Source organism: Mirounga angustirostris, unplaced genomic scaffold (assembly GCF_029215605.1).
Source record: "Mirounga angustirostris isolate CCGP_5_RB_7025 unplaced genomic scaffold, mMirAng1.0.hap1 SCAF_8, whole genome shotgun sequence".
NCBI lineage: Eukaryota > Metazoa > Chordata > Mammalia > Carnivora > Phocidae > Mirounga > Mirounga angustirostris.
The window spans coordinates 47554486-47580619 of record NW_026991716.1 but is presented as its reverse complement, the minus strand read 5'-3'; the positions used below and the strand labels follow the sequence as shown (position 1 = coordinate 47580619).

General features: G+C 42.4%; 1 protein-coding gene and 1 pseudogene across 4 annotated transcripts in view; one reads left to right on the top strand and one right to left on the bottom strand.

Moving 5' to 3' along the window:
• The window catches only part of PAQR8 (progestin and adipoQ receptor family member 8), a 124085-nt gene extending 98008 nt beyond the window's left edge, over window positions 1–26077 (bottom strand). Inside the window, exons 1-4 of one of the 4 annotated variants that reach the window (XR_010413643.1) lie at window positions 25421–26077; window positions 21457–21528; window positions 10629–10720; window positions 7996–9881 (exon numbers count right to left, since the gene is read on the bottom strand). The gene's annotated coding sequence lies outside the window, so the exon portion shown is untranslated. The other 3 variants (XM_064597697.1, XR_010413644.1, XM_064597696.1) reach the window with 3 other exon arrangements.
• LOC123837802 (cAMP-responsive element-binding protein-like 2) lies at window positions 18215–20893 on the top strand (annotated as a pseudogene).
• Window positions 26078–26134: the final 57 nt, after the last annotated feature.

The window sequence follows — 26134 nt, the reverse complement described above, 5'->3', positions numbered from 1 at the left end:
TTGCATCTGCGCTGCAAGGACGTAGTGCAGGTTTTCAAATTTAACAAACCCCCTTTCCTCTAGGGACTGCCCGGAGGCCGTAACGTGGACAGTGCTGGCGGAGAGGGAGAGCAAACCTTGGGAGAAGGGACGAAGTAGAGCTGTTAGTAAAGGTGCTCTGGGGGCAGTGTCTTGATAAAAGCTTCAAACCGGAATGGGAAAAATAAAGTTCCTAAACTGTCCTCATCCATGTACCGCCCCCCCCTTTTTAAGGGGTGTGTTGCGGGGGGGGGCAGGGGGCGTTGTGAGCACTCATTTTTCTTCCTTTCCACTTCCCACCAACCAATTAATAGCAACTTATTAGCAACAGAAAGACTTGCTCAAAGGTAGGCAATGGGATGCGCAGAAAATCAGCTGGAAACTCCTCTTGCCTCCGTCTCTCCGTCTCTCCTCGTGGGATCCAATGGGACCAGTCTATGACTGCTAAGGGGAACTTTAAATGGTTTGTGAAAAGACCTGACCTCTAAGATGGTAAGCTGAGTTAATGCTAACTAAGGAGGAAGCAAACTCACTAGACGCTCAGTTTTTAACATGTTAGGAGGAGATATTACTAAAGACTGATCGTGGAGATGTCTTATATCAAAGGCAATAGTAAGGCAGAGAGCACAGAATAGAAACTGACATTTCCTCTTGATCAATGGGGGTTGGCTAAGCTGTCATTTCCAAGTGGAAGATGCCAGAAAGTTTAGTAAGAGAGCAATTTTCCAGACAGGTGGACAGGTAATATACTATTAAAATGAGATTACAGTGAGCCCCAAGGTTGTGACAGTAACCGATAAACCACCCAGATAGGAGATAGGTTTAAGTACTACATGGAAGGATTCATCTAAGTCATAAGAGGCCCAAGTGCCAGAATGTTCAGTCTTGCCCAAGTCAAGAATTAGCCACCAATAGCAAGCAGAGACTTTCCATTTACAAACAGCCACCTAGGAAGGGATGAATAATCATTGCATTTTCTTTCTCTAAGCTGCTGATCTAATAACCAAGGTGAAATGTAATCCCCTGTGCCTGTTGGAATTCCTAGCACATAATAAGGCTCAATAAATATTTGTGGAATGCATTGCTGAATTCATAACATTTACTACATTATATTTCTTAGACTTTCTTAGAAACAAGCTCTGAGATGCAGTTTCAGCCATCTTAGCTGACATCTTACAGGATCTGGCCTTTTAAATTAGCCCAAAGGATGTTAGAGCAGCAAGGGACCTTAGGGCTAGGTGAGTCCACCCTATTTGCTTTACAAGGAGAGCACCTGAAACACACTGAGAGGTTGTAGCTTTCCTAGGTTCACACAGCCCATGGAGCTAGGACACGAGCGCTCCTAGTCCTGCCTAGGATGGACACCAGCTCTTAGAAAAAGATCAGCCCAAAGGACACATGATGTTATGGAAGTAGATTTTCATTAGGAAAAAAACATCAGGAAAGGCATTGCAGTGGTGTGTGAAGTTCTTAGCAGCCTCTCAGTTCTCAGAGGGTCATTATAAGTGATTTGGCAATGTGGAACTCTCAGATCTAGAACTATAAGTGCTAACATTGAAGCCTATTCTGTCTTGTGGTTGTTCATTCTGAAAACTCTAGGGGATACTTGATCTCTTTTTGTGCTTCTGTGAAGCAGGTCCTTCTTCATAATAAAGAAGTTGAAAATCAGGGTGAAATTTTTAACTAAAAGCCAGGTACCTGAGATTGAAATGGATCTTATCATCTTGCCCTCCAAAATATTAACTAATTAGCTCTTCAGGTGCTTCCTTGTGGGAGCACCAGATGATCAGGGCAAGTAAAACTGGCTGGTGAAGTTCTTTGTGTTTTCAGGGTGACCTTTGATTTTAGTGTGTGGGAGGGGACTTTCTGTAGAATTTCACCAATGTGTTTGCTTTGTGAAGAGATTCAGAAGGCCAGGAGAAAGGAAAAGTCCTCTAGGAGGAGTCATTAAGAAGAAGTCTGTGAAGAAGAGAAGGCAAACTGATAGCCACACTAAAAGCCTAGTCTCATTTGCTCTGAGCTCTTTTATCCTGGCTCTTGTATTGCTGACTCAATCTGCAAGAAAAAGAACGGAAGTTGCTAATGTGTGGGTTACACAGATGAAATTACATTTGTTACATCTAGTTCATAATGGCAGGCCTGATATTCATCAGCTAACTCAACCCTGAGCTTCCTGGTGCCCACATCTACCTGGGGGATAAGAATTTCATTGACCATCATTAGGAAAGGCATACACACCTACACATCACTCTGCCTAACTCGGCTCAGTGGCACCCACAACCCCCAAAGCATGCTCCATGAGTCCAGCCCAGGGGGTGCCGCAGCTTGTTACACAAGCCACCCTGCAAATGGGAGCCATTGTTGCCATGCTTGTGGCTGAGAGTGAAGAGGCTGACAAGGAGGCTGCCCTGGCCGAGGCCATGCAGGTCCACCTGAATGAGGCTGTCCTCCATACCTGGAGAACCCACGCAGTCATCCACTTTCTGCTCAGAAAGCCCAGTCCCTTGGAAGATGAGCATACAGGACTGGGGCTCTCCCTACACAATCTCCTCTTTGGCAGGAGCTCCAAGCAGACAGACTTAGCCTTCACAGATGGAGGCAAGCCTTCTGAATGTCTCAGGAGACATTTTACTGTATCTGCAAAAAGCTGGCGCTGAATCTTCAAAGGGAAACCACCCATAGGAAGCTACCTTCCTCTGTGCCTCAGAAAGTAGCCATTGGAATGTATCTGCTGGCCTCCCCGATGCCTCCAGGCTGTGTGGCTGAGCTCTTTGAAGTGGGCAGATCTAGTGCTGGGTGTGCCGTTCTGTGCTACCTTGTTCTGTGCTACCTTTCGACACCTCCAGGAATACCAGCCTGACTTGGAGGAGGTCATGGAGAGGTTCTGGACCAAGTGTGGCTTCCTGATGTGTCCTGGGGCTACTGGAGGCACACATTTCGAGGTGATAAAAAGCCAAGCAACTGGACTATCCAAACTATCCAAACAGGCATCGGTATAGTACTTTTCAGTAATTCTTCAAGCTGTGGTTGGTCTTGATCTTCATTTCAGCCAAGCGTTTGTTGGCCGCCCAGGATCCAGCCATAATTCACATGTATTGCAGGGAAGTCATTTTTGCCCTGGGGAGATGCAGGCACTCTCTTACCCCCCAACCAAAAAGAAATGGGGAAAGCCTTAAGGCCATAAAGCTCATCTTTATGGGTGAATAGAATACCTTCTCCATCCATCAGTGGCTGACATCCATCAGTGGCTGACAGCCTCATAACACCAAATCATCACTCTCTAGGAGCTGTGTTTCAATGAGCAGCTCTTGGCTTTCATGAGCTCTTTCGTGGAGCAAGCCTTCAGGCAGTTGGGAGGCTGGTGACAGCGTCTCCAGGGTAAGGCATTATGTCAGGCCCAGCGCGTCTATGATGTGGTCACTGGCTGCTGCTGGCTCCATAATCTGGGTATCCACTGAGGCGAGGTCTTCTGCCTGGAGTGGGACCAGAGCCTCCACCCTTGCTGAGGCATGGAGCCTGCCATGCAAACAATAAGGCCCTAAGGCAGCTGGAGTTCCAGGTGGGTCAGGTCATCAGTTGGCACCTGGTAGTCCAAACGCGGCCAATTCAGAGTGATGACTATCCACCCTGCTTTTCCACTTGAATTTCTCCTTTAGGCCCTCTTCTTTCCCCATTAAGCTTCCCCTCTCCCAGAGGATAAAGTACTGCCATTAATGTCTGTAACCCTCCAAAGGTGCTGTATCTTTTTATAAAGTGCCTGGAAAGGGCATGCAGGCTGGTCATCACCAGAGAAGAAGAACAAATTGCCTGCACAAGAAATTTATTTCAGGTGTGTGGCTGACTTACCACCTGAGCAGTTTAGAGTGGCAGACCTGCTCACCGGCTGGTCCTGCTTAAAATTTCCTTAGTGCTGCTTTTTTTTAAAAAAAATTTTATTGTTATGGTAATCACCATACATTTTAGTGCTGCTTTTGTCATCCATAAAGGCGTAACGCATTTTCATATACATTTACACTTGTACACACACACCTATGCTGTTCAAATAATAATAAACCAATCCTGTTCAAATAATAATCTGTACTGATTTCCTATTGCTCCTGCAACAAATTGCCACAATCTTGGTGGCTTACAACAAATTTATTATCTTGTAGTTCTGGTGGTGAGAAGTCTAAAATTAGCCTCAGTGTGCTAAAGTCAAGGTGTAGCAGGGCTATGCTCCTTCTGAAGGCTCTGGGAGAGAGTTTGTTCCTTGCGTTTTGCAGCTTCTGGAAACCACCTGGATTCCTTGGCTTGTGGCCCCTTTCTCCATCTTCAAAACCAGCCGCAGAGCATCTTCTCTCCTTTCTAACCTCTGCTTCTGTTGTCACATCTCCATCCTGCTTCTCTTGCGCTCTGAAGTCCCTTCTATGTCTAAGAGTTGATGATTCCATGTTCCCCAACTCCTAGGAAGTGCTCACAACTAGGAGAGGACAGAGGTGTGCCGAAGTTGCCCAAGGATCCTTTAAGGCATGAAGTCATCTCCCAACCACTCTCTGCTGGGCAGTGCATGTACTGTTGAGATCATTCATTCACTAAAAGTTTTATGTGCCTACTATGTACTGGGCACTAGGTACACAAAAGGGAAAAAGATCCAGTCCTTGTCTTCAAGAATCCTAGTGGGATAAAAAGCCAAGCAACTGGACAGTTAACACAAAGTAAGAGAGCTGTCATGAGGAGATAAGACCTCGGCATATGGCTGTAGAAGAGGGGCAGCAAATTGAGTAGACCAATACGAGTTTGCCCTTGAGCTGGGTGGTAAAGGACAAGCATGGCTAGAAGGAGCTCCAGGAAGTGGGGCCTGCAGAAGGCACAGGGGTGAAAGCAGTGTGGTGCTCCAGAAGAGTTGCAGGTAGTTCTGCAAGCTAGAGTCCAGAGTAAGGTGGAAGTGTGGGATGGCAGGGGCGGCGGGGGTGGGGCGGGGGTGGGGTGGGGGATGGTAAGGGGGGCACTGCATGCCATGCTAAGGAGGTTGAACTTCCGGTGAGCCAAAAGGAATCACTGACGGAATTAAGCAAAGGGTGACACGATCACACGATCAGTTTATCCTTTTTTTTTAAAGATGTTATTTATTTATTTATTAAAGATTTTATTTATTTATTTGTCAGAGAGAGAGACAGAGAGCAGGAGAGCGTACAAGCAGGGGGAGCAGCAGGTAGGGGGAGAAACAGGCTCCCCACTAAGCAAGGAGCCGATGTGGGACTCTATCCCAGGACCCTGGGATCATGACCTGAGCAGAAAGCAGACCGACTGAGCTACCCAGGCATCCCTATTTGTTTATTTTAGAGAAAGACAAACAGAGTGGGAGAAGGGGCAGAGGGAGAGGGAGAGAGAATCTCAAGCAGACTTTCTGCTGAGCGAGGAGCCCAGCTGGGGCCTGATCTCCTGACCTGAGCCAAAATCACCCTTAACCAACTGAGCCACCCAGGCCCCCCTCAGTTTAGCCTTTTAAAAAGATAATCCTTGGTTATACTTAACTAATGAATCATTGAACATTATCAAAAACTAATGATGTACTATTGGCTAATTGAATTTAAATTAAAAAAATTCAATTATGTGATCTTAAAAAAAAGCTAATCCTTAGTAGCACAGAGGGATGAATTAGAGGGGGAAGAAAGAGGGCAGGAGAATCAGCTAGGAAATCAGTGGGGAATATCTGAAAGCTGGAGGCTGAACTGTACTGCTGTGTGTGTGTGTGTGTGTGTGTGTGTGTAGGGGTGGGTGGAGGGCACTTTATCAGATTATCCAGAAAGTTCTGCTTTGTTTAGCATCCACCTTCTTCTACTTGTGATTGGCCATTGTAGCTTACTGGATGATGGAGCTGTCCATTCTCTGGGTTGGGTTAAATCGGGGGACTCCAGAGATGTAGTTTCTGCAGCTGCCCTGACCCTTCAGCAGTTTTCTACAGGCAAGTATCTTCCCTCCCCTCCCAGAGTCCTCTTCTCCCTGCTGAGGCTCACCCACCCACAGAGGCTGGAGCTGGCAAGAGAGAGAGGCAAACTGCGGACTGGAATTCTGTAGAGCTGGAGGAGGAGCCTCGGCTCCTCCAGCTTTAGAAATGTAGCCAGACAATCCCAAACCCAGCTGTGATTTTGCTTGTGTTTACCCTGTAGCGCCCCTCCCCCCCTTCTCCATTTTTCTCTCCTTCCCTCACATAATTTCCTGGAAGTGAAAAACCTCACAGTTGTCTGTGTGGAGGGTGGGGTGGTGGTGGGGGGGGGATTTTAGGGTGGACCATGAGTATATCATGAGTATATGAGAAAGCTCTACTAGTTAAAAAGTGTAATTTAAAACAAAGTTTTGAATAGTCTTTTAAAAAAGTCTCTTTTAAGATTTACGGGTCACCTTGTGGGGAGGTGATAGGTAATTTGTAAAAGGAAGCCTTTGTTTTGGTTGAGGGACATGAGGAGATAGGGCAGAAGTTTAGTTATTTGCTAATTTGGGGGGTGAGAAGAGGAATGACTTGTTCCTGAGCTGTTTTCAGGCTTGAGATGAGAGGAAGGCTGGTCTTAGGGCCCCAAGAATCCTAAGCAACTGGCACCAGTGACCAGTGGAGAGGGGGTGGCATTCAAACATTGGACGAGAAGAGTAAACCACACCTCAGGCCCATCTTTAGCTTGCCCCTGCACTCTACCAAGAGATTACAGCTGGGGGTCTGTTGAGATCAAGGTAAGTTTTGGGTGAAGCCTAAACTTGGAAAAGTTCTGGACTGGGAAGTCCATCTCCTGGGACCCCATGGTCTTGGAACCTCTTCAGGTCTTAACTTCTTTTTTTTTTAAAGATTTTATTTATTTATTTGAGAGAGAGAGAATGAGAGAGAGAGAGCATGAGGCAGGGAGGGTCAGAGGGAGAAGCAGACTCCTCGCTGAGCAAGGAGCCCGATGCGGGACTCGATCTAGGGACTCCAGGATCATGACCTGAGCCGAAGGCAGTCGCTTAACCAACTGAGCCACCCAGGCGCCCCCAGGTCTTAACTTCTTTCTCTGTAACATGAGAGAGCTGCACTAAAATTAGCAAGTTTGCTTGTAGCTCTAGCACTGCATCACTTCTGGGGTGAAAATGCCATTGTTCTTGCTCATTGTAGACCCAGCAGCATTCTCTGAGGCCTCAAAAAGTTTATGACGATCAGGGGGCACCTGGGTGGCTCAGTTGGTTAAGCGACTGCCTTCGGCTCAGGTCATGATCCTGGAGTCCCGGGATCGAGTCCCGCATCGAGTCCCGCATCGGGCTCCCTGCTCGGCGGGGAGTCTGCTTCTCCCTCTGACCCTCCTCCCTCTCAATCTTCTCTGTCTCTCATTGTCTCTCTCGCAAATAAATAAATAAAATCTTAAAAAAAGCTTAAAAAAAAAAAAGTTTATGACGATCAGAGTTGGTTCCAGTTCCTGGGTGGAGACTTACCAGCTAGGTGGCAGGAAAGGACGAGGGAAGGGGGCCTGCTTCTCCTGTCCCCTGCCATTCTTAACTTTCTGGCACCAAGGAAGGCAGGTACCTACCCAGAGGCCTGGGTCATGGTGACAGCATGGCCCTGGGCAGAGGAGGGAATTGAGCAATTGAGCAGAGGTTGAGATCATCAAAGATACAGAAGGAGAGACGTTTCACCAATGGTTTTACTATCATTTGGTAAAAAAGCATCAAAGGTAACCCTCTTACCTCCAGGAAAAAGGACAAGTCTTTTCAGGGAGTTTGAGAATATCCACTAAAACACCCACCTCCAAGGATTAGTTGGAGATGGCTGGAGAGGAGCATTTATGAGGTAAGTGTGTGTGTGGAGCTCCTACTCTCTGCATAGTAACTGTAAATGAGATACTAAAGATGCTTTGAGACACTTAGGCCTAAAATAGGCAGTATTCCTGCTTACGAAGACTAAAAAAAAAGTCAAATACAAAAGGCTTACCACAATACCACACACAAAAAGAATGTTTCAGGATAGGCTCAGGCAACTGTCCCCCTCAGCCCACTCTGTGCTTTAGGGAGGAAGAGGAGTGGGCCTGTGTTTGCTGGTGGGAGACTCTTGCTACCACCACCATAGGTCACCTGCCATGCCCAAGGCAGGGGGCTGCAGTTGGGTTGGCAGAGACTCATTTCCAGGACTATTCTACATTTGGACAAGGGAATGAGGAGCATGGCTTTCTCTGAAGAGCCTACTGATCCCTAATTTGCGCCAGAATCACAGAGGCCTTACTGGATCACATCGAGGTGATCTCTAGCCTCACCTGATTACTCTTCCTGTTCGTTTTCTTTCTAGTGGTAATTATTCATTTGTAGTTTTATCTAATGACTATCTTCCCCTTTAAATAATAAGGTCCATGAACGCAAGGATGATGTGTATTCTTTTTTATTGTGGTAAAAAAAATCCTAAAACCTCCCATCTTCACTATTATAAGTGTACAGTTCAGTAGTGTTAAGTATATCTACATTGTTGTGAAATAGACCTCCAGAACCTTTTCATCTGGCAGAACTGAAATGCTATACCCAGCAAACAAGAACTCCCCTTCCCCTCACCTCAGCCCCTGGTCACCACCATTCTGCTTTCTGTATGTGTAAATCTGTTTCAGATACCTCATATAAGCGAAATCATATAACATTTGTCCTTTGGTAATCGGCTTATTTCACTTAGCACAATGTCCTCCAGGTTCATCCATGCTATAGCATGTGACAGGATGTCCTCCTTTTTAAGGCTACATTGTATTCCACTGCATTTATAAACCACATATTGTTTATCTATTCATCCACTGATGGACATTTATTTTGTTCCAACCTCTTGGCTACTGTGAATAATGCTGCAATGAACATGGGTATGCAAATATCTCTTTGACATCCTGCTTTCAATTCTTTTGGATCTATATCTAGAAGTAGGATTGCTACATCATATGGTAGTTCCAGTCTTAATTTTTTAAAACTGCCATACTGTTTTCCCAAGATGATGTACATTTTTATCACTAATGAATACCATACCCTGTACGTAAGATAATGCCTAGGCATAAAGTAGACCTTCGAACGTCTCTTGAATGTATGAATGATAACAAAAGGGACGTGGGGTTAACAAGAAAACAGACCTAAGCCTCACCACCATGGCCTCTCCCGGCTGAGGCCTGATTATAATTATTAGAAGCCCTGATCCAGAGGCTTGTCCACCCTTTGCTATGGGGCTGAGACAGAATGAAACATAAGGAGAAAACCTAAAACACTACCTGCTTTCAAATAAAGATCTTTTTATTAAAATCCCAAGTTTCTTTGCTTCTTATTCATCTTTTTATCTACTCCTTTCCTCCACTTAATTTTTAAATTTCTTCTAAAAGAAAAAGGAGGAAAAAGAAGCAAGAATCCAAGTCCCATTGGAGAAATCTTCCCAAAGTCCTGAGTACCTGGGTATGGCAGAAGCTGTGGTCTGTGGTCTCCTTCCTGGCGCAAGTGGCCTAGAGAGGACCTTAGGAGGGCTACTCTCTTATGGACTAGGTGTGCTAGTGTGACTCCTCTGGCCAGCTGGACCAGGGCTGCCCTGTGGGTATTGTGCTGTTCTAGCTGAGCAGCTGGCTCCTAGGCCAGTTCTCTGACCAGGCACCTGTGCCCTGTCATTTCGGCTACAACGGTGGCAACAGCAGTCTGATGGCGCCCGAGGGTCCTGGCTGTGCTGGAGCTTCTGTGTTTGGCCCATCTCTGCTCCAGGGTATACTGTGGACACCCCTGGAATATTTGGGGCTGCTGACGGGAGTCTTTCTGGGAGGCTGGTTTCTGTCTGGAGACTCTGGCCTCCTCTGGAATTCTGCTGGAGAAAGAAATTACAGCTGCTCTCTTCATCCCATTCTGTCCAGGCCCCAGCTTTAAGACTGTAAAAGATGACCATGATGACCAATTATCAACTACATTTAAGGCAAGAGCCAGTTAAAAGCCGGTGGAGGGATCACTGGGCTTGAGTTCTACTGTCAGCCTTAACATTGACTGGCAGTGGTACCTTCTGCAAATTACTTTCCTCCAGCTAGGTGTCCTCATCTGTAAAATGCTAGGGTTGAAGATAGTCTCCAGCCATCCCTTACAGCCTTAACATGCTGACTCCATCACCTCTAGTGACACCATGCTTTCTTAAATTTTTAGGTGCTCCTTTGAGGGAATCCCAACTTTTATCATTTATGACTTCCTTCTCCACCCAGTCTCATGTCATGGGGGAAGTAGGCTGGAATGAATCCCTTTCCTTTCTTTACAACCCCCAGTGGATGATGGGATAGTCAGGGTGGACCACACCGAGGCCAGCTAACATGAAAGGCCCTGTACTCTGTTTCTACCTCTCTTGCAGATATGCTGGAATGGCAATAGGTAAGGGACAATGTTATCGAGGAAAGAACTCCCAGAGAAGCCTCCACTGCTGTAGAATTTGCTACGGCTGCTGCTTTTTGTGTTCCTTTAGCTGATAATCTCCAGGGAGATTATCAGGGATGTGCCCAGTACAACAGATGTACTGGGGAGGTTTTAAGACAGGAGAGCTTGCTAATGTTGTAGGACCTTGTACTCTGCCCTACTTTGCTCAGGTTAGAGCCTATGGCAGAGAGGGAAAGAACCTACAGAGAGAGTTCACTCACCCAGATGAACCAGAGACGCCAGACCTGCCCAGGACCCAGCAAGACTGGATGTGAGGTGAGGAGTTTCCTTGGCCAGCCACAGGCACCCCAATCTGTTGAAGGGGAAAGGTAAGTATGTAGCTACTGTCTTGGGCCCTCTTGAAGCAAACAGTAGGCTTCCTCTAAATAAGCCAGGGTTGCACTGCCCACTGTCTGTCTCACTGCAGTGTGCAATTATCTGAGCTACATTCAGCCTTCTTATTGGCCTCTGCTTCACCCTGGCTTCTGAATGGCTCGCTGCTGAAAGACCCTGGCTGGCCAATAAGCAAGCAGGCCTGAGGCAGGGCCAGTTACCCTCCAATAGACTGTTTGCACAAACATCTTTGTAGGAAAAGCCCTTTGATGGCAACCAAGCAGAACAGACCTATTCCCACAGCACAGATGACAGAAATATCTTGCCGGCCAGACTGCTGTCTCTGTTAAGATAGTACCACCCACAGCTGTAAGGAACAGCTGATTTGTCTTGAAAAGAGACTGTTATCATGAAGACCAGGGCTGCCTTTGGGAAGCCAGGGTTGGGAGTGAGAAGGTGGTTGGGGGACCCACACTTCCGCCTGGGACACAGGGGAGGAAGGACATGAACACTAGGTGTCAGGAACTGCCACATCCCTCTCCTTTATCCTCTTGACTGTGGCTCCCTGTCACGGTTCCCACAAAGGAAAAAAGTCAGGTTCAGGACTCTGTGGCACTCCTGGGACACCCCCAGAACATCTCCATTTCCAGACATTGCTCCCAGTCTATCTCCCTTGTCTTCCTGAGAAAGCACTCTGTGGGCCACCTAGAAGTTGTTTTGAGTGTCCCAGCTTAGAGCTGGACAGAGGTTTAAAGGTTTTAAATTCTGAGAGTCTGAAAGAGGACCCAGGAAGGCGGTAAGGCAAAAGAGAAAGGCTTGGAAGGCTTAAACAAGAAGACAGGAAATCACTTAAGATCTGAAGTTGTGTATTCACCGTTAAGTCATTCATTAAGACCACTCTGTCAGACATGTGCTAAGCACTCAAGGTAAGAAGTGGAATAAGACATGGTCCAGTGGGGGAGATAGCTATGTAAACAGTAACTGCAATACAACGAAAGGAGCGCTAATAGAAAAATGCCAAAGCAATGAGGTGAGATCATTCCATCCTGCTTTCTTTCTTTTTCTTTTTCTTTTTAAGATTTTATTTATTTATTTGAGAGAGACAGAGAGAGAGCATGAGTGGAGAGAGGGAGAAGCAGACTCCCCCCTGAGCAGGGAGCTCAACCTGGGACTTGACTGTAGGACCCTGAGATCATGACCTGAACCAAAGTCAGACACTTAACCTGACTGAGCCACCCAGGTGCCCCCATCCTGCTTTCTTCTATAGGGATATATGGGGGGTGGCTCCCATGTGAGCAAAGTGGATCAGTAGCCCTCTACCATAACTCTTTCTCCTTCCCCACTCCCTCCCCCATTCTTTTCCTTTTCTTCTCTCTCTTCTTTCTTCCTTCCCCACAGCACCCAATAGCTCCCAAGAGTACTCACTCATCCCACTAAGAGAAACAATGTTAATAAGTTGCTGACCCCTGTCCTAAGTAAACAGAACTTTCCAGTGGAATTGGGTTATCTAGCTCCTTAGTCCTCTGGTGTGAGGAGGGCTCATTATGTTAGATTATTATTTTGTGGATAAAGTTTCCTAAGTGACAAAAATCAAGTTCGAGTCCTAAGATCTAAACCAGTCAGAGAGAAACAATCCAATACAGAGAAAAGAGGAAAGTATCTGGATGGATGTGTTTCTTTTGAACTTGAGTTTTTATTTATGAAAAAATAAGAGTTTAAAACTATTATCAGTTTCAAACAATATAGTCTGAAACCCAGGTACTCACCACCCACATTTTATAGGTTGACACTATCATATTTGCTTCAGATCTTTTCTTAAAAATATTTAGATTCAACTAAAGATCCACTCCCTTTCCTTTGCCCCTCCTCCTGAAGAAATCACTCTCCTGAAGTTGGGTTGTGTCATTCATTCCCATGCATATTGTTATACTTGACATATTTTTGTGTTAATAAAAATAAATACTAATAGTTTATATGTTTTGAAACTTTACATAAAAGGTTTAATACTGTACATATCTTTTGCTACCTGATTTTTTTTTTTACTCCATATGCCCTTGGTATATGAGGTTCCATTAAAATTCTGTACTCTCATTGTAAGAAGAAACTGGTATATTTCTTATTTATTTCTATCGTATTTGTTATGCTTTCTATTTATCATGCTTTTCTTTGATTTCTTTTTTCCATCTCTTTTTCCTATCTTCTGTGTATCAACAGTGTTTTCTTTATTCTTCTTTCCTTCTACTACTTTGGAAATGATACATTCTATTTCAATTTTTCTAGCTTCTATCCTTAAATCTTTAATATAACTGCCTCCAAAATGTCCCTTCTCTTTCCAAACAAAGACCTTAGACTATTTAACTTTGATCTGCTCTAGCCACTTACCATGTTACTATTATGTAATGCTGTGCTGTCTAACATGGTAGCCATTACCCACATGTAGGTACTTAAGTTGAAATTAATATTAAATATAATTAAATTTTTTCTTGGTTGCATAGCCACATTTTAAGTGCTTCATAGCCACATGTGGTTAATGGCTACCATATTGGACAGAGCAGATATAGAACATTCCCATCATTATAGAAAGTAGTATTGGACAATGCTAGTTATTTATATCTACTTTTAATCCTCTCCAAATTAATTGTTATTAGTAGTAATGATTTTTAGAGTCAGTATTTCTTTTTTTTTTTTTTTTAAAGATTTTATTTATTTGAGAGAGAGAGAATGAGAAAGAGAGAACACATGAGGGGGGATAGGGTCAGAGGGCGAAGCAGACTCCCTGCAGAGCAGGGAGCCCGATGTGGGACTAGATCCAGGGACTCCAGGATCATGGCCTGAGCCGAAGGCAGTCGCTTAACCAACTGAGCCACCCAGGCGCCCCTAGAGTCAGTATTTCTTTAGATTTACCTTTGTGTTTACCAATTTCTTTACTCACCTTTGTTTTTTTCCTTACTTTTGTATTTAATTTCCTTCCTTCTGAAATTATCCTATAGGAGTCCGCTATGGACTGAATTGTGTCCTCCCCACAATTGATATGCTGAAGCCCAACCCCCAGTGTGATTGTATGTGGGGATAAGGTCTTTAGGAGATAATTAAGGTTAAATGAAGTTATAATGGTGGGGCCCTAATCCAATAGGACTGATGGCCTTATTAGAAGATGTTCTGTAGGGATAGATGTTTTTGTGATTTGTCCCGCATAACTGACCACCTGGACCTGCATATACACAGGCAGGCTAAGGAATGTGGTTTGTGAGACTTGTGCTGTGTGAATAACCTTGGGAGCTTAGTTGTTTGAAATATATGATCTGGCCTCCAGGTCAGAACTGGCCCTTCTGTTCTGGATGCCGAGAGCTACAAATCTTGTCTCCCATCCCCTCCTGCTCCAGGCTGGGTTGGGCCCCTGGAATGGAATCCAGGAGGGGAGGCAGATACACATAGCCCAGGTTCCTTGAAAATATAGAAACATGATAACATAGAAAATACAGCTTGCTCCAAACTGCACGTAGGAACAAATGGTTTAATTTCAAACCCTGTTATTTGCCATATAAATATGGCCTTATGGGGATGATCAGTTGGAAGTCTCACCTGAGGGGAGGATGCTCTGCCCAGGCCTCTCAATCAGGACTCCAGCCTGGCTGTTTCCATGGGGCTGCCCCAGCTAATGAGGTTGGATGTTGTAGGTACCCGATTTGATGTAATTTTGCCTTATTCTCATTTCTTGCTGGATATTACCTTTATCTATGCGTAGATTCCTTTCTTCTTCTGTTTCTACTAGGTTTCTATAATAATAAAGTTTTCTTTCCTTTTTCAAACCAAAATATGGCTGTTGTGAATCTTTTGTTTAGAACAGAAGAGGAAGAGAGACCCTTCTTTCCCTCTCTCTCTCAATCTCTTGCTCTCTCTCTCTGAATAGGCTCATGGGAAAGGTCATGTGAGGACTCAGCAAGAAGGTGGACATCTGAAAGCTAGAAAGAGAGCTCTCACCAGAAACCGAACCCTGCTAGACCTCAATCTGGGACTTCAGCCTCCAGAACTGGGAGAAATAAGTTTCTACTGTTTCAGCCATCTAGTCTGTGGTATTTTGTTATGGCAGCCCTAAAACACAAATATAGAGTCTGTTCAACAAAGGTCTCAAGTGTTATTCTGAAAGTCTTTATTTTGTCCTAACTCTTTAATAATTGTTTAGCAGGGTATAGGATTCTAGGCTGTCAGTTATGGTCCTTGGGAATTGAAAATATTATTCCATTGTTTTTTAGCCTTTGTTGTTATAATTGAGAAATTTGTGGCCAGTCTAAAATGTTTTTCTTTTTTTGGGTTGCTTTTAATATTTCCCCCAATTTTCTGGGTTTTGTTACAATGTGTCTAAGTGAAGGTGTGATTTCATATTCCTTGCTTCGGGTTCATTTTGATTCTTTAATCTTAGGATTCTTGTCTTTGACCAGTTCTGGAAAATGTTTACTTATTATTTATTTCCTTAATTTTTCTCCATCTAGAATTCCCATTAATATATTGAAACTTTTCATTCTATCATTCATTTCCCTTAACTCCTCTTTGTATTTTTCATTTCCTCTACTCTGCTGCATTATGGCAATTTTCTCAGCTTCACCTTCTAGTTTCCTAATTCTCTTTTCAAATGTGTCTATTCTGCTTTTAACCAGTCCATTAATTTATTCCTTCAATAACTATATTTTGCAATTCTAAGAGTTTGATTTGCTCAAACCTATCTTTCTTTTGGGGTCTTGTTGTGTACCAAATGTTTCTTTACCTATTTATTGTAAATATATTGATTTTAGAATCTAATTGAATTTCTCTGGACTTCAGTTGTCTAGATTATGAATTGTGGCATTAAATTAAATGGCTTCTGCAGTGACTTCCACCTCTGAAATTCTAGTATGCACTCTGATATTCATTTATTTTTTTATTTTTTTTATTTTTTAAAAGATTTTATTTATTTTTCAACAGAGAGAGAGGGAACACAAGCAGGGGGAGTGGGAGAGGGAGAAGCAGGCTTCCGTGGAGCAGGGAGCCTGATGTGGGGCTCAATCACAGGACCCCTGGATCATGACCTGAGCCAAAGGCAGACGCTTAACGACTGAGCCACCCAGGCACCCCATTTATTTTTTTATAAACACTGCTGCCATACTTTGCATTTCCAATCAGTGAAGGTGGCATTGGAGCCTGGCAGTGACTAAAGAATGATTATTTTAAAAGCCACCTTCACCAGACCTCTAGGGCTCTGAGCCAACATCTTCCATTTTCTCATCTCCCCTTCCTGTATTACCACAGAGAGAAACAGGTGGCTAACCAGATGAAAACAGGCCAGGAAAAATATCCATCTGGGTTTGGTTTCAGATCAGAGATATTTTTTGGAGGCTCTTCAAAGAATCCAGCTGAAAGGCTGGGGAAAAAAGGTAAACACTAAACCTCTCAGCTTTTCAGAGATTTTTGGATTGACTGTTGTAGCACTTAAAATATAAAATTAGAGTGATAATAGTTTCTCTACACTCTCTGGAATATTGGAGGGCTGAAAGAAGGATAATGAAGGCCTGTATTTCTTTTTACCTAAAGATTACCACAATTGAGCTAGAAGAATATAAGAAGGTGCTGGAAGTGAACTGTGGGGTGAAGAATGTAGGACATGATTTTAATATATTTCTATAAAAGGAAAGTGAGTGATCAATACAACCATCTCTGCAGCTTGTATCCCAAAGTGCCTCACAAGCATCTTTCAAATTCTGTTCCTATGATGTCAAATGTTCAGTGAATAGAGGACGCAATGAGACTCAGTCTTCCCAAACCCTGGCTTCTGGTCTATCAGACTGACTGTGAACGCTGTGGACAGGGCCTGTAGGTTCTTCGGCAAATGGCATGGCGCCAATTAAAATTGATATTCAGCTTACTTCAAAGGGCACTGGCTTTCCCCAGCATCCTCTCCCACCTGCCCAGATACAGTCATGCCACTTTTATGATTTATTTCTTTTGCTTAGATTTTTAGAATAAAGTTGACTGAGGCATAATCTATGTACACTTTGCTTTATTGAGGTGTAGTTTATATATACTTTGTTTAAAATTCAACAAAGTATAATTTTCCTTCCTTTTCCATGCTGTCCTAGACAAAGTTTTGGAACTAAATGTCAAAGTTGTATAGCTCTCCTGACTACTGGTGTTTTGAAAGATGTGGTTGCCCCTTAAATTTCTTTTCCTCTGTGTCGTAACTGCAAAACAATTTTTCATTCTAAACAGAGATCTAAATGAAGATCATTAGGAATGAGATGCTTTTTGTAAGCCCTTGAGGCATTGTGTGTGAGGCATATGTGTTTATTCGTAATTTTTATGTCTCTCTCCTTCATTCCTATTTTCATCTAAATAGCTTTTAGATCTGTCTATTTTTCCTCTGAAATGTTTCACTCTCATCTTTTTCTTTTCTTCCTTCTTTGAACACCCTTTCCAGGCCTCATTTCTTTTATCTGATGAAAACAATCCATTCTACATATTCTCTAGCCAGATTAATCTTCCTAAAGCACTTCATACTGTCTCTCCTTTGCTCAAACGCTATCAATGGCTCCCTTCTGCCTACTAAATCAAGCACAGCCTTACTCTGCTGGTCAGTGTCCTCTACAGTCAGGCCTAATGCATCCCTGCTTCTAGTCCTACCGTGTATTCACCTGCCTTCATATTTTGCTTAGAATGTCATTACTGTCACATCTTCCTGCAGGAAATACTGCCCACCTGTTGATCCTCAAATCAAATACTATCCCCTTTCTCTAGCTTTCTATCATCACTCCTATGCAAATTTATATCTGCCATTTTTAAACTCCTATGGCACTTTGTACCATGCCAGAACACATGTTGCCTTTTCTCATGGCAATTTATGTTTGTGCCTTAAGTTCCATACCAGATTGTAAACTTTTCATCTTATCCATCTTGGTATTCTCCTAAATACCTTGCATATAATATAATAAAATACTGGTAGTATTATTTGTAGTATGAATAAATACTCACATCTCAAAGCTCTGTTGGCTGAATAAAAACAGGCACTTAAATGATTCTGAAACTTCAAAATTATGATATACAGTTTACTTGAAGGATAAGATAGAATAAAAACTGATGACAAATAATATCTAATTTACTGTACCATACATAACTCACACATAATTGATTAAATGAATGAATAAACAAACATTACAGGACACATACAGACACTAGCCCATCTGTAAACTAGCAGAAGGTATTCATCATGTCCAGAGAAAAAGTCTCTTTATACTTTAAACAGTAAAATGAATAAGAAAAACTGTAATGGCCCACCCTCCCGTCCGGGCCGCTCTCCAGGGCGTCTGTAAACACACCCCGAGACTGTCATGGAGGGGGAGGAGGAGGCGGCGGCGGCGAAAGGAGGCGTTTTGGGCCGCCTCCAGGGTCCGCTCTGTCATTCCTGAACTGGTCCCTCGTCCCCGTGACTGTGGCATCAGGGAAGCGAACTGTTAGGCGAGAGGAGGAGACAGTCAGAACCATATCGCCTTCTTCCCCCGGGGCAGGGGCCGGGCCGGGCCAGGCCGGCTGAGCCAGGGGAGGGCAGGGGGAGGGAGTGCCTGGCCAGGCTGGCCTGTCCGCCGAGATGGATGACAGTAAGGTGGTTGGAGGCAAAGTAAAGAAACCTGGCAAACGTGGTCGGAAGCCAGCCAAAATTGACTTGAAGGCAAAACTTGAGAGGAGCCGGCAGAGTGCAAGAGAATGCCGAGCTAGGAAAAAACTAAGATATCAGTATTTGGAAGAGATGGTATCCAGTCGGGAAAGAGCCGTATGTGCCCTCAGAGAGGAACTGGAAATGTACATACAAGCAGTGGTGCATGGCAATGGACCAGAGAAAAATCCCTTCTGAAATCAAGGCCCTACTCACTGGAGAAGAGCAGAGCAAATCTCAGCAGAACTCAAGGAGGCACACAAAAGCTGGGAAGACAGATGCTAATAGCAATTCCTGGAGAAGATTATATAAAATGACGAGTCACTGATTGAAGTCAATATTCTGATTCCTATGGAGGATGAAAGGGCAAGATTGTACTTCTTGGCTCCATTTACAACCTACTGCTCAGTAGTCATCTCTGTAAATCTGCAATTTCTACCAAAATCCCAAAGGATTTTGCTTTAACTTTCAACACTTAGAGAATTTATAAACACTCAGATCTGTTCTGGTTGGCCTTGCCACCCATGGCATCGAACATGTTGCAATGCTTGAAAACACAGGAGTAGAGAGAAGTGGGTGAAGATTGTATTTTTGCACCTTAACTCCACATTGCTTTATTGGTTAATTTATATTCTTTCCATGTATTTCATGTCATTGTATGTGTATGTGTGTTTAGGTGTCACCTATGTTTTTGATTGCCCTACAAAGAGAAACCAAATGGGCTGATAACCAAGTTCTCAGCCTTAATGGACCTAATTTTATTTGTTTATATTTACTTGAGTAATGTTTATTTTCTGCATGAACCATGATTTCTCCTGTGAGCCATTCCAGCATAAGCTGTGAATATGTATTAACAAATATATACATTTCTATTTTTATAATCCATAATGATATGCCTGTTTTAAATAATGTACGTGTTAACAAAATCCATTAGGAAAGCCCTCAAGACGGCCTCTATTTAAAACTTTTGTTGCTGTCTTCTCAAACTATATTTATAAAAGTTTGCTAGGGCCTAGTCCATACTTGGAAAATAAGTAGTCAAATTTTATTTTTAAGCAGGAAGTAACCTTTTAGGCATTTCTGCAGCTTACATCATCTTGACAACCTAGAGTGTTGTATGTATGTATGTATGTATGTTTGTATGTATGTATGTGTTTGTATCTCGTATGTCTGTATATGTATGTGGGGAGGGTAGGAGTGAATGTTCACACACATTGCCTTGTGTAGTCAACTAGGAGAATTTTTCTAAAGAAAATAGGATGAAATTAGCTGCTGAGATCGAGTTTCTGCCTCAAGAGATCTGGAACAAAACGAGGGAGAAATTGCTAGTACATCTAATGGCTGTAGGCATAACCAGAACACTTAGTTTCTTCCCTGACATGAGTTTCCGTATGAATGTGTTCTGAGCCAGGAAGAAACACACTGTGGCTGTGCCTCTGGTTCAGCCCTGACGGCGCCTCCGCTCTGGAGTGAAGCACTGAGCCGGCGTTGTGCAAGGCTCGGCGGCTGGCAGGCCGGGCAGGAGGTGCACAAGGCCAGGGTTTCCAGTTCCCATCAAAGCTACATTTACTTTCTTCCTGACTACCAAACACAGTGATGGTTGAGGAATCAAGCTCATCATATTCTACGTGCAGACTAGGAATCTTTCACTTTCCCCACTGAGACACTTTATCACTCTCCTCTTTCCCATCGTTAAATCAGGAGTTGTGTTCTCTGTTGCTGCTAAATTATAATTGTTCTTAGCTCTAATGAAGCAAATTTTTGGCTTCTAAACAGTATGTTTTGTTATGAAATGGCAGTTTAAGAGGAGGCATCATAGTCTAGATTGTGAGATGGAACAAGAGATGGACCACATAGTTTCAGAATACAAGGTACTCTCCCCCCTTCTCTTAGGCCACACGTTTGAATAAAGTGCTTCCCTTTAGCCTGAGTTCCTGAAGATCTCTTGTGTGTAGGTTGCAAACTCAGATCTAGTCTAGTCCTGTGTGACTACCGATAGACCACTAGCCCCGCCTGTTGGGTCTCTCTGTGTTTTGGAGGACTGGGGATTTAAGAGTATTTAATGTCTTTTTAGGATCACAAATATAGATAGATTAAAAACTGTTAATATACTGACCTTCAGAATTTAAGTGTTTTAAATATAGTGTTCAGATTATAATGGGTATGTTTTTGCCATCTGGTCTACTCAAATGTATATTTTTATTTTGCAAAACAACCCAAGATTTACTCTGTGTTGCTTTGTTCAGTACCTTTTGAATTCCCCAGAAGAGTTGTTTTCAAAGCAAACATTCCAAAATGAATGTCGCTCTTCAATGGAATGTCTCCATTGTGCTTGAAGTATTTCTTCTCTGGTTGTAACTTTAAATTACAGGGTCATTTGAGCAACCCTCCACCCCCACCCCCAGTATCTTTACAAGAGCAGTGACTTTGTCCTCAGGTAGAGGATGTGTGATTTTGGATGAAAGTAAATTACAACTTACTGAGTTTATTCCTAAACTGATCTTTTTGGTATTTTAAAGTAGATCATACCAAGAGAAAGTTCCTTGGTCTTAAAAAGGAATGTTTTGATTGCTTTGGGTATTGTGCTGGCTGCACGCTTTGGCCACTTGAAGCATGTTAATAAATGTCACTGATTAAAAAAAAAAAAAAGAAAAACTGTAATGCACTAAGGTAAAATTACAATACACTGTCTTTTTAACTCAAGTAAAGTATTTTTTTTTTTAAGGATTTTTTATCAGAGAAAGAGAGCACAAGCAGGGGGAGCGGTAGGCAGAGGGAGAAGCAGGCTCCCCGCTGAACAGAGAGTCCTATGTGGGACTCGATCCCAGGACCCTAGGATCATGACCTGAGCCAAAGGCAGACGCTTAACTGACTAAGCCACCCAGGCATCCCTCAAGTAAAGTATTTTAAAATATAAAATATCTGTTTGCTTAATATTTAAGTAAATTCTACTGAATCTGTTGGGTCAGATTCTGCATTTGGATCTTAACATACTCCAGCTGTTCTTAAATGAGTGTATAATATATAGCCATACAGACCTGGGTTCATATCCTGCCTCTGTCCCTTATTGGTATGGGATTTTGGGATCTTTAAAGCTGTAGTCTTCTCATCTGTAAAATAAGGATCAAAAATACCACATCACAAAGTATTTTAAAGATTAAATGAGATTATATGGTAAAGTGCTTAGCACAGTGTCTGGCATATAGTACACGTTCAATAAATGGTTGCTATTTTTTCAAGTTAAATCATAACCTATTTCAAGAGACAGATTTTTGTATTCAAAAGTTGTGCTGTCTAATGGTAGATACTACCCATATGTGGTAATTGAGCAATTGAAATGTGGCTAGTCTGAATTGGGATGTGGGTGTATAAAAATCACACTGGATTTTTATTTTATTTTTTATTTTTTATTTTTTTTTAAAGATTTCATTTATTTCTTTGAGAGAGAGAATGAGACAGAGAGAGCATGAGAGGGGGGAGGTTCAGAGGGAGAAGCAGACTCCCTGCTGAGCAGGGAGCCCGATGCGGGACTCGATCCCGGGACTCCAGGATCATGACCTGAGCCGAAGGCAGTTGCTTAACCAACTGAGCCACCCAGGCACCCCCACACTGGATTTTTAAAGACTCAGTATAAAAAAAGTAAAATATCACATAAATACTTCTTTTATATCAATTACACATTGAACTGATATTTTAGATAAATTGGGTTAAATAAAATGTATCGCCAAATTAATTTTCACCTCTCAAAAGTAAAAACTGTTTTTACTTTTTAAAATGTTGGTACTAAAAAACTATATTATATATGAGTCTTGCATTGTATTTCTATTGGGCAGCACAAAGCTAAAGTCCCCGGTAAGGACAGAATTAGGTATACAGATGTTCCACTAATACATGACTGGTTGGTTGATATGGCTAAATCTCTTCATCATTTCATTACAATGGCAAAATTAAAAGCATAAGAGACTGTGTTTTTTCAAGTGCCCACAAATCAAGACAGATTTCCAGAGTGGTTATTATTAGAGAATTTCATGTGTAAATGAGTTATTTACTCAGTAAGTTTTTGGTGATTTTCTCCTGCAAATCTTTAAGCACTGAAGCAAAACTCTTCAAACAGAGCTTTAGTGAAACTTGTGCAGTTAAGAACGGGAATGACCTTTTATTTGTCAATAATACCTTAGTAAAGCTGAAACAAAACAAAACAAAACAAAACAAAACCCAAAAAAGAACGGAGATGACCTTTCTGGGACTAAGAAATCCAATTGCTGAAATTAACTTTGGCAAATGACAATGAATCACAAATTGTCTGCAGGCCAGCTATGTTGTCACATCTAATGGGCAAATCAGGATCACTGATGCCCTCTGGCTCCTGCATTTTCCTGATCTTTATAGCATATCTAACTGGAAGGATTCCAGGAAGCAAAGGATGGGGGCAGATGCTATGACACTCTCCTGTCAGTACAAGACATGCTGGCTAACTCCAGAGACCATTTGGTCTTCTTCCATAATGTTCCATAAGCATGGAACAAATGTCTCTGATGGTTTTAAACACAGGCAGAACTGGAGCCAGATAATACTCTCTGAATGTATTACTCCTTTAGCCAATTGGATTTGCAGCAAACAAGATCTCTCTGAAAGAAATGTCTGGATTGGTTCTATTCTAAGCTTTTGGTGGGAGTGGGAAGGGGGCCTGAATATGATTGAATTGTTCCAGAATGCACCAGGGTGCTTCCTCCCCCTTTTCCCCAACATCTGTTGACTCTTCTCCAACCACTAATACCTCCACCACCATCTCACTACAACCACCAGTGGTTAACATTTATTTAGTGCTTACTACATGCCAGGCACTTTTCTCAATATTTTTTATGTTATGACCTCACTGAATACTCAAACCATTCTTTAGATACCACTCCTAATTTTCAAGATGATGAAACTGAGGTGCAGGGTAGTTAAGTTGCTCACAGTCGCTCAACTAATAATTAGAGCAGCCAGAAAGAGAAGTTAGCCTGCTGCTCTTGGTGCTCAAAACCCCAGGTTATAGCATCTGGAGAAGATTCTGACTAGTCTACAGAACATAAGAGAACAGATTGGCTTAGCCAGGGCAAGCCTGGTCCTGTAAGTTATTCCTTAGGCTGCTCTGGCACCTAGAGGTGTAGAGTTTTTTACCTCCAATCTTTTGTGGCCTCTGATTGAGTGTCAAAGGTGTATAATGGCATATGGCATTTTCCTGAGTCCCTAAAGCTCATTCTTAATCACAGAGTATTGTTTCAAGTTTTGTAACACATAATATTGTTCACTGGTTTGAAGAGAGAGATGTATCATTTAGTGAAAATAAATCATTTTTATTATGATGCCTTTGGATACTCTTTGGTACCTAAGGACATGTTAAATGGAAGTACTACATGAACTTTGCAGTCTTGTTTTCCACCATCTTCCTGCATGCTTCTGCTCTCCAAGGAGCCCCCCAGTGTTTCCTTAGCCTCGGAGACTGGCTTAGGTCCATCAAGGCAAAGGGTGGAGAGAAAATGGATACAGAGGGGAAGCAAGAATGTGAGCAACAATAGAAACCACAATCCACTACTTCATCAGGTTACATGTGCTTCTTCATTCTGAGCAAGAAGTAGAAGAAGGCCATTGGTTAAGCTCAGGTAGACTCTATATAGACTCTATATGAGATGTATACAAATACCCCTAACGTTTTTTTTTTTTTTTTTTTTAGTAACAACCTGATTGATTTTTCTTTCTGAGTGGTTTGGAGGAGTAGGGAATAACAAATGAAACACTTTATTTGCTCAAAGATCTCATGCCCTAATGAAAGGGAGAAACCCGATTAAATATCCACATGCCCTTCATGACTGAAGATTATGACATTAAGGCAAATTAAGTCTTTATCAAGAACCACAGCATGATTAATTTTAAATGGAATTGTCTTTACACAGTTCCCAACTTTGCCATGGGCTCATGGGATGTTAGAATGGGATAAATTATGAATTTTCTAATTTCCTCATCTTTTATATGAGGAAACTGAAGCCCACAGAAAAGTGCGTTAGAGTCAAGGATTTGGTTTTCATACTCCCGCTCCTTCGGACTTTTCCTTTGCAAATGAAATTATTTGCTTAATTTGCTTGCTTGAACTAAGCTTCCTGGTTCTTTTATTATCAATTTCAACTTGTTTCCAGAGCTGAGAATATGTCAATACTGCCTTCAATTTATTCATAAAATGATAGTTATGATCAAGGGATAAAGGCACTCTTAAGCTAATAAGTAATTATCTCTTACTATATAATTGCAAACAGGATCCTCATCTAGAATTTCCATTTTTTTAAAAAAATTTTGCCTGTTAATATAAAGAAAATGGAAGCAGTCAGATGACCTTTTTTCCTTGACTAAGGATCAATGTATCTACCCACAAGGATGACAGCAAACACATAGAAACTATAAACTGTATAATAACTAAAAATACATATTCACACACAAATAGACGACATATATATCTTGTTTAGGCAGGTTATACTTAGAATACTTATTAGGGCACAGTGAGTCCTGGAGACCTTTGAACATAAGCTAATGTTAATTGGCTGAACTTTCAGATACAGAATTAACAGGTGTCTAGTCCTGTTCAGTAAAACAAAAAACACATGCTGGGGCAATGGGACTGTTCTTGACTGCACTGGGTGGTTACATGGGTATACAAATAATAAAAATTCATTGAGCTGTACACTTAAGATTTGCGCATTTTATTGTATATGTTATACCTCAAGAATAAAACTAAAAAATATAAACCACAAAGGACTAGAGACAAGCAAAAAACCCCACCTTTTTGCAAAGGTTGCAAACATGCAATTGGTCTTTTAGCTGTTTGTAACTTCAGATTTGCTATATCTTAATTACGATACTTGAGTGGCTTGAAACATTTTTTTGTTTCTTCTGTTTATCTTTCAGTAAACTAAGTTATTTTAAAAGATCTTGTGATCTCCTTATAAGGCGAAAAAGGCTTTAACTTACCCATTTGCAAGTAAGATGGTGTAGTAATTATGTGCAGAATTTTGTAGAATAACACATGAGGCCATCTCTATGGGGCGGGATACAATACAGAAAATGTTTCTTTAATTTCGCCCTCTTCCGCCGCCTATTTTTACGGGGTACTTCAGGCACTGGTATTGAGAGAACAAATGGGTCGCTGAACTAAAGAACCTTTCCCAAAGATGCTATTATTCTGTTTCCATCCCACAGATTGTCAAAATCCACTTTTTTTTTTCTCGGAACGCCACTTGAGGGCAGTTGCTTGAGAAACATACTCAGCACACCTGATTTGTATACATTTAAGAAACGATTTGCTTTTATGTTTTTATATCTCCCTGCGTATAAACTCCCAGTCTCTGACATTTAGGCTACTTTTAGTACAACCTCTCACTCAGCGACAAGTCAGGGCACCGCAATTTGAAAACAAAACAAAACCCTACAAAACATCCGGTAAAAGGGGGAAGACTACGACTCCCAGAATGCAGCGCGTCCTCGTCTTGCCCGGCTGTCCAATGATCAGACTCCGCGAGCCTCCTCTCGGCCCCGTTGGTCAGCTTGTCTGTCAGTGAGGGGAGAAACAGAGGGCTCAGGATGTCATATTTCCCGCCAGTGCGAGGCGCCGTTCAGGAAAGCCGAAGTGGAAGAAGTTCTCGATTGGATACTCGCTATTCTCGCGTAAGAGGAATCAGCCAATCA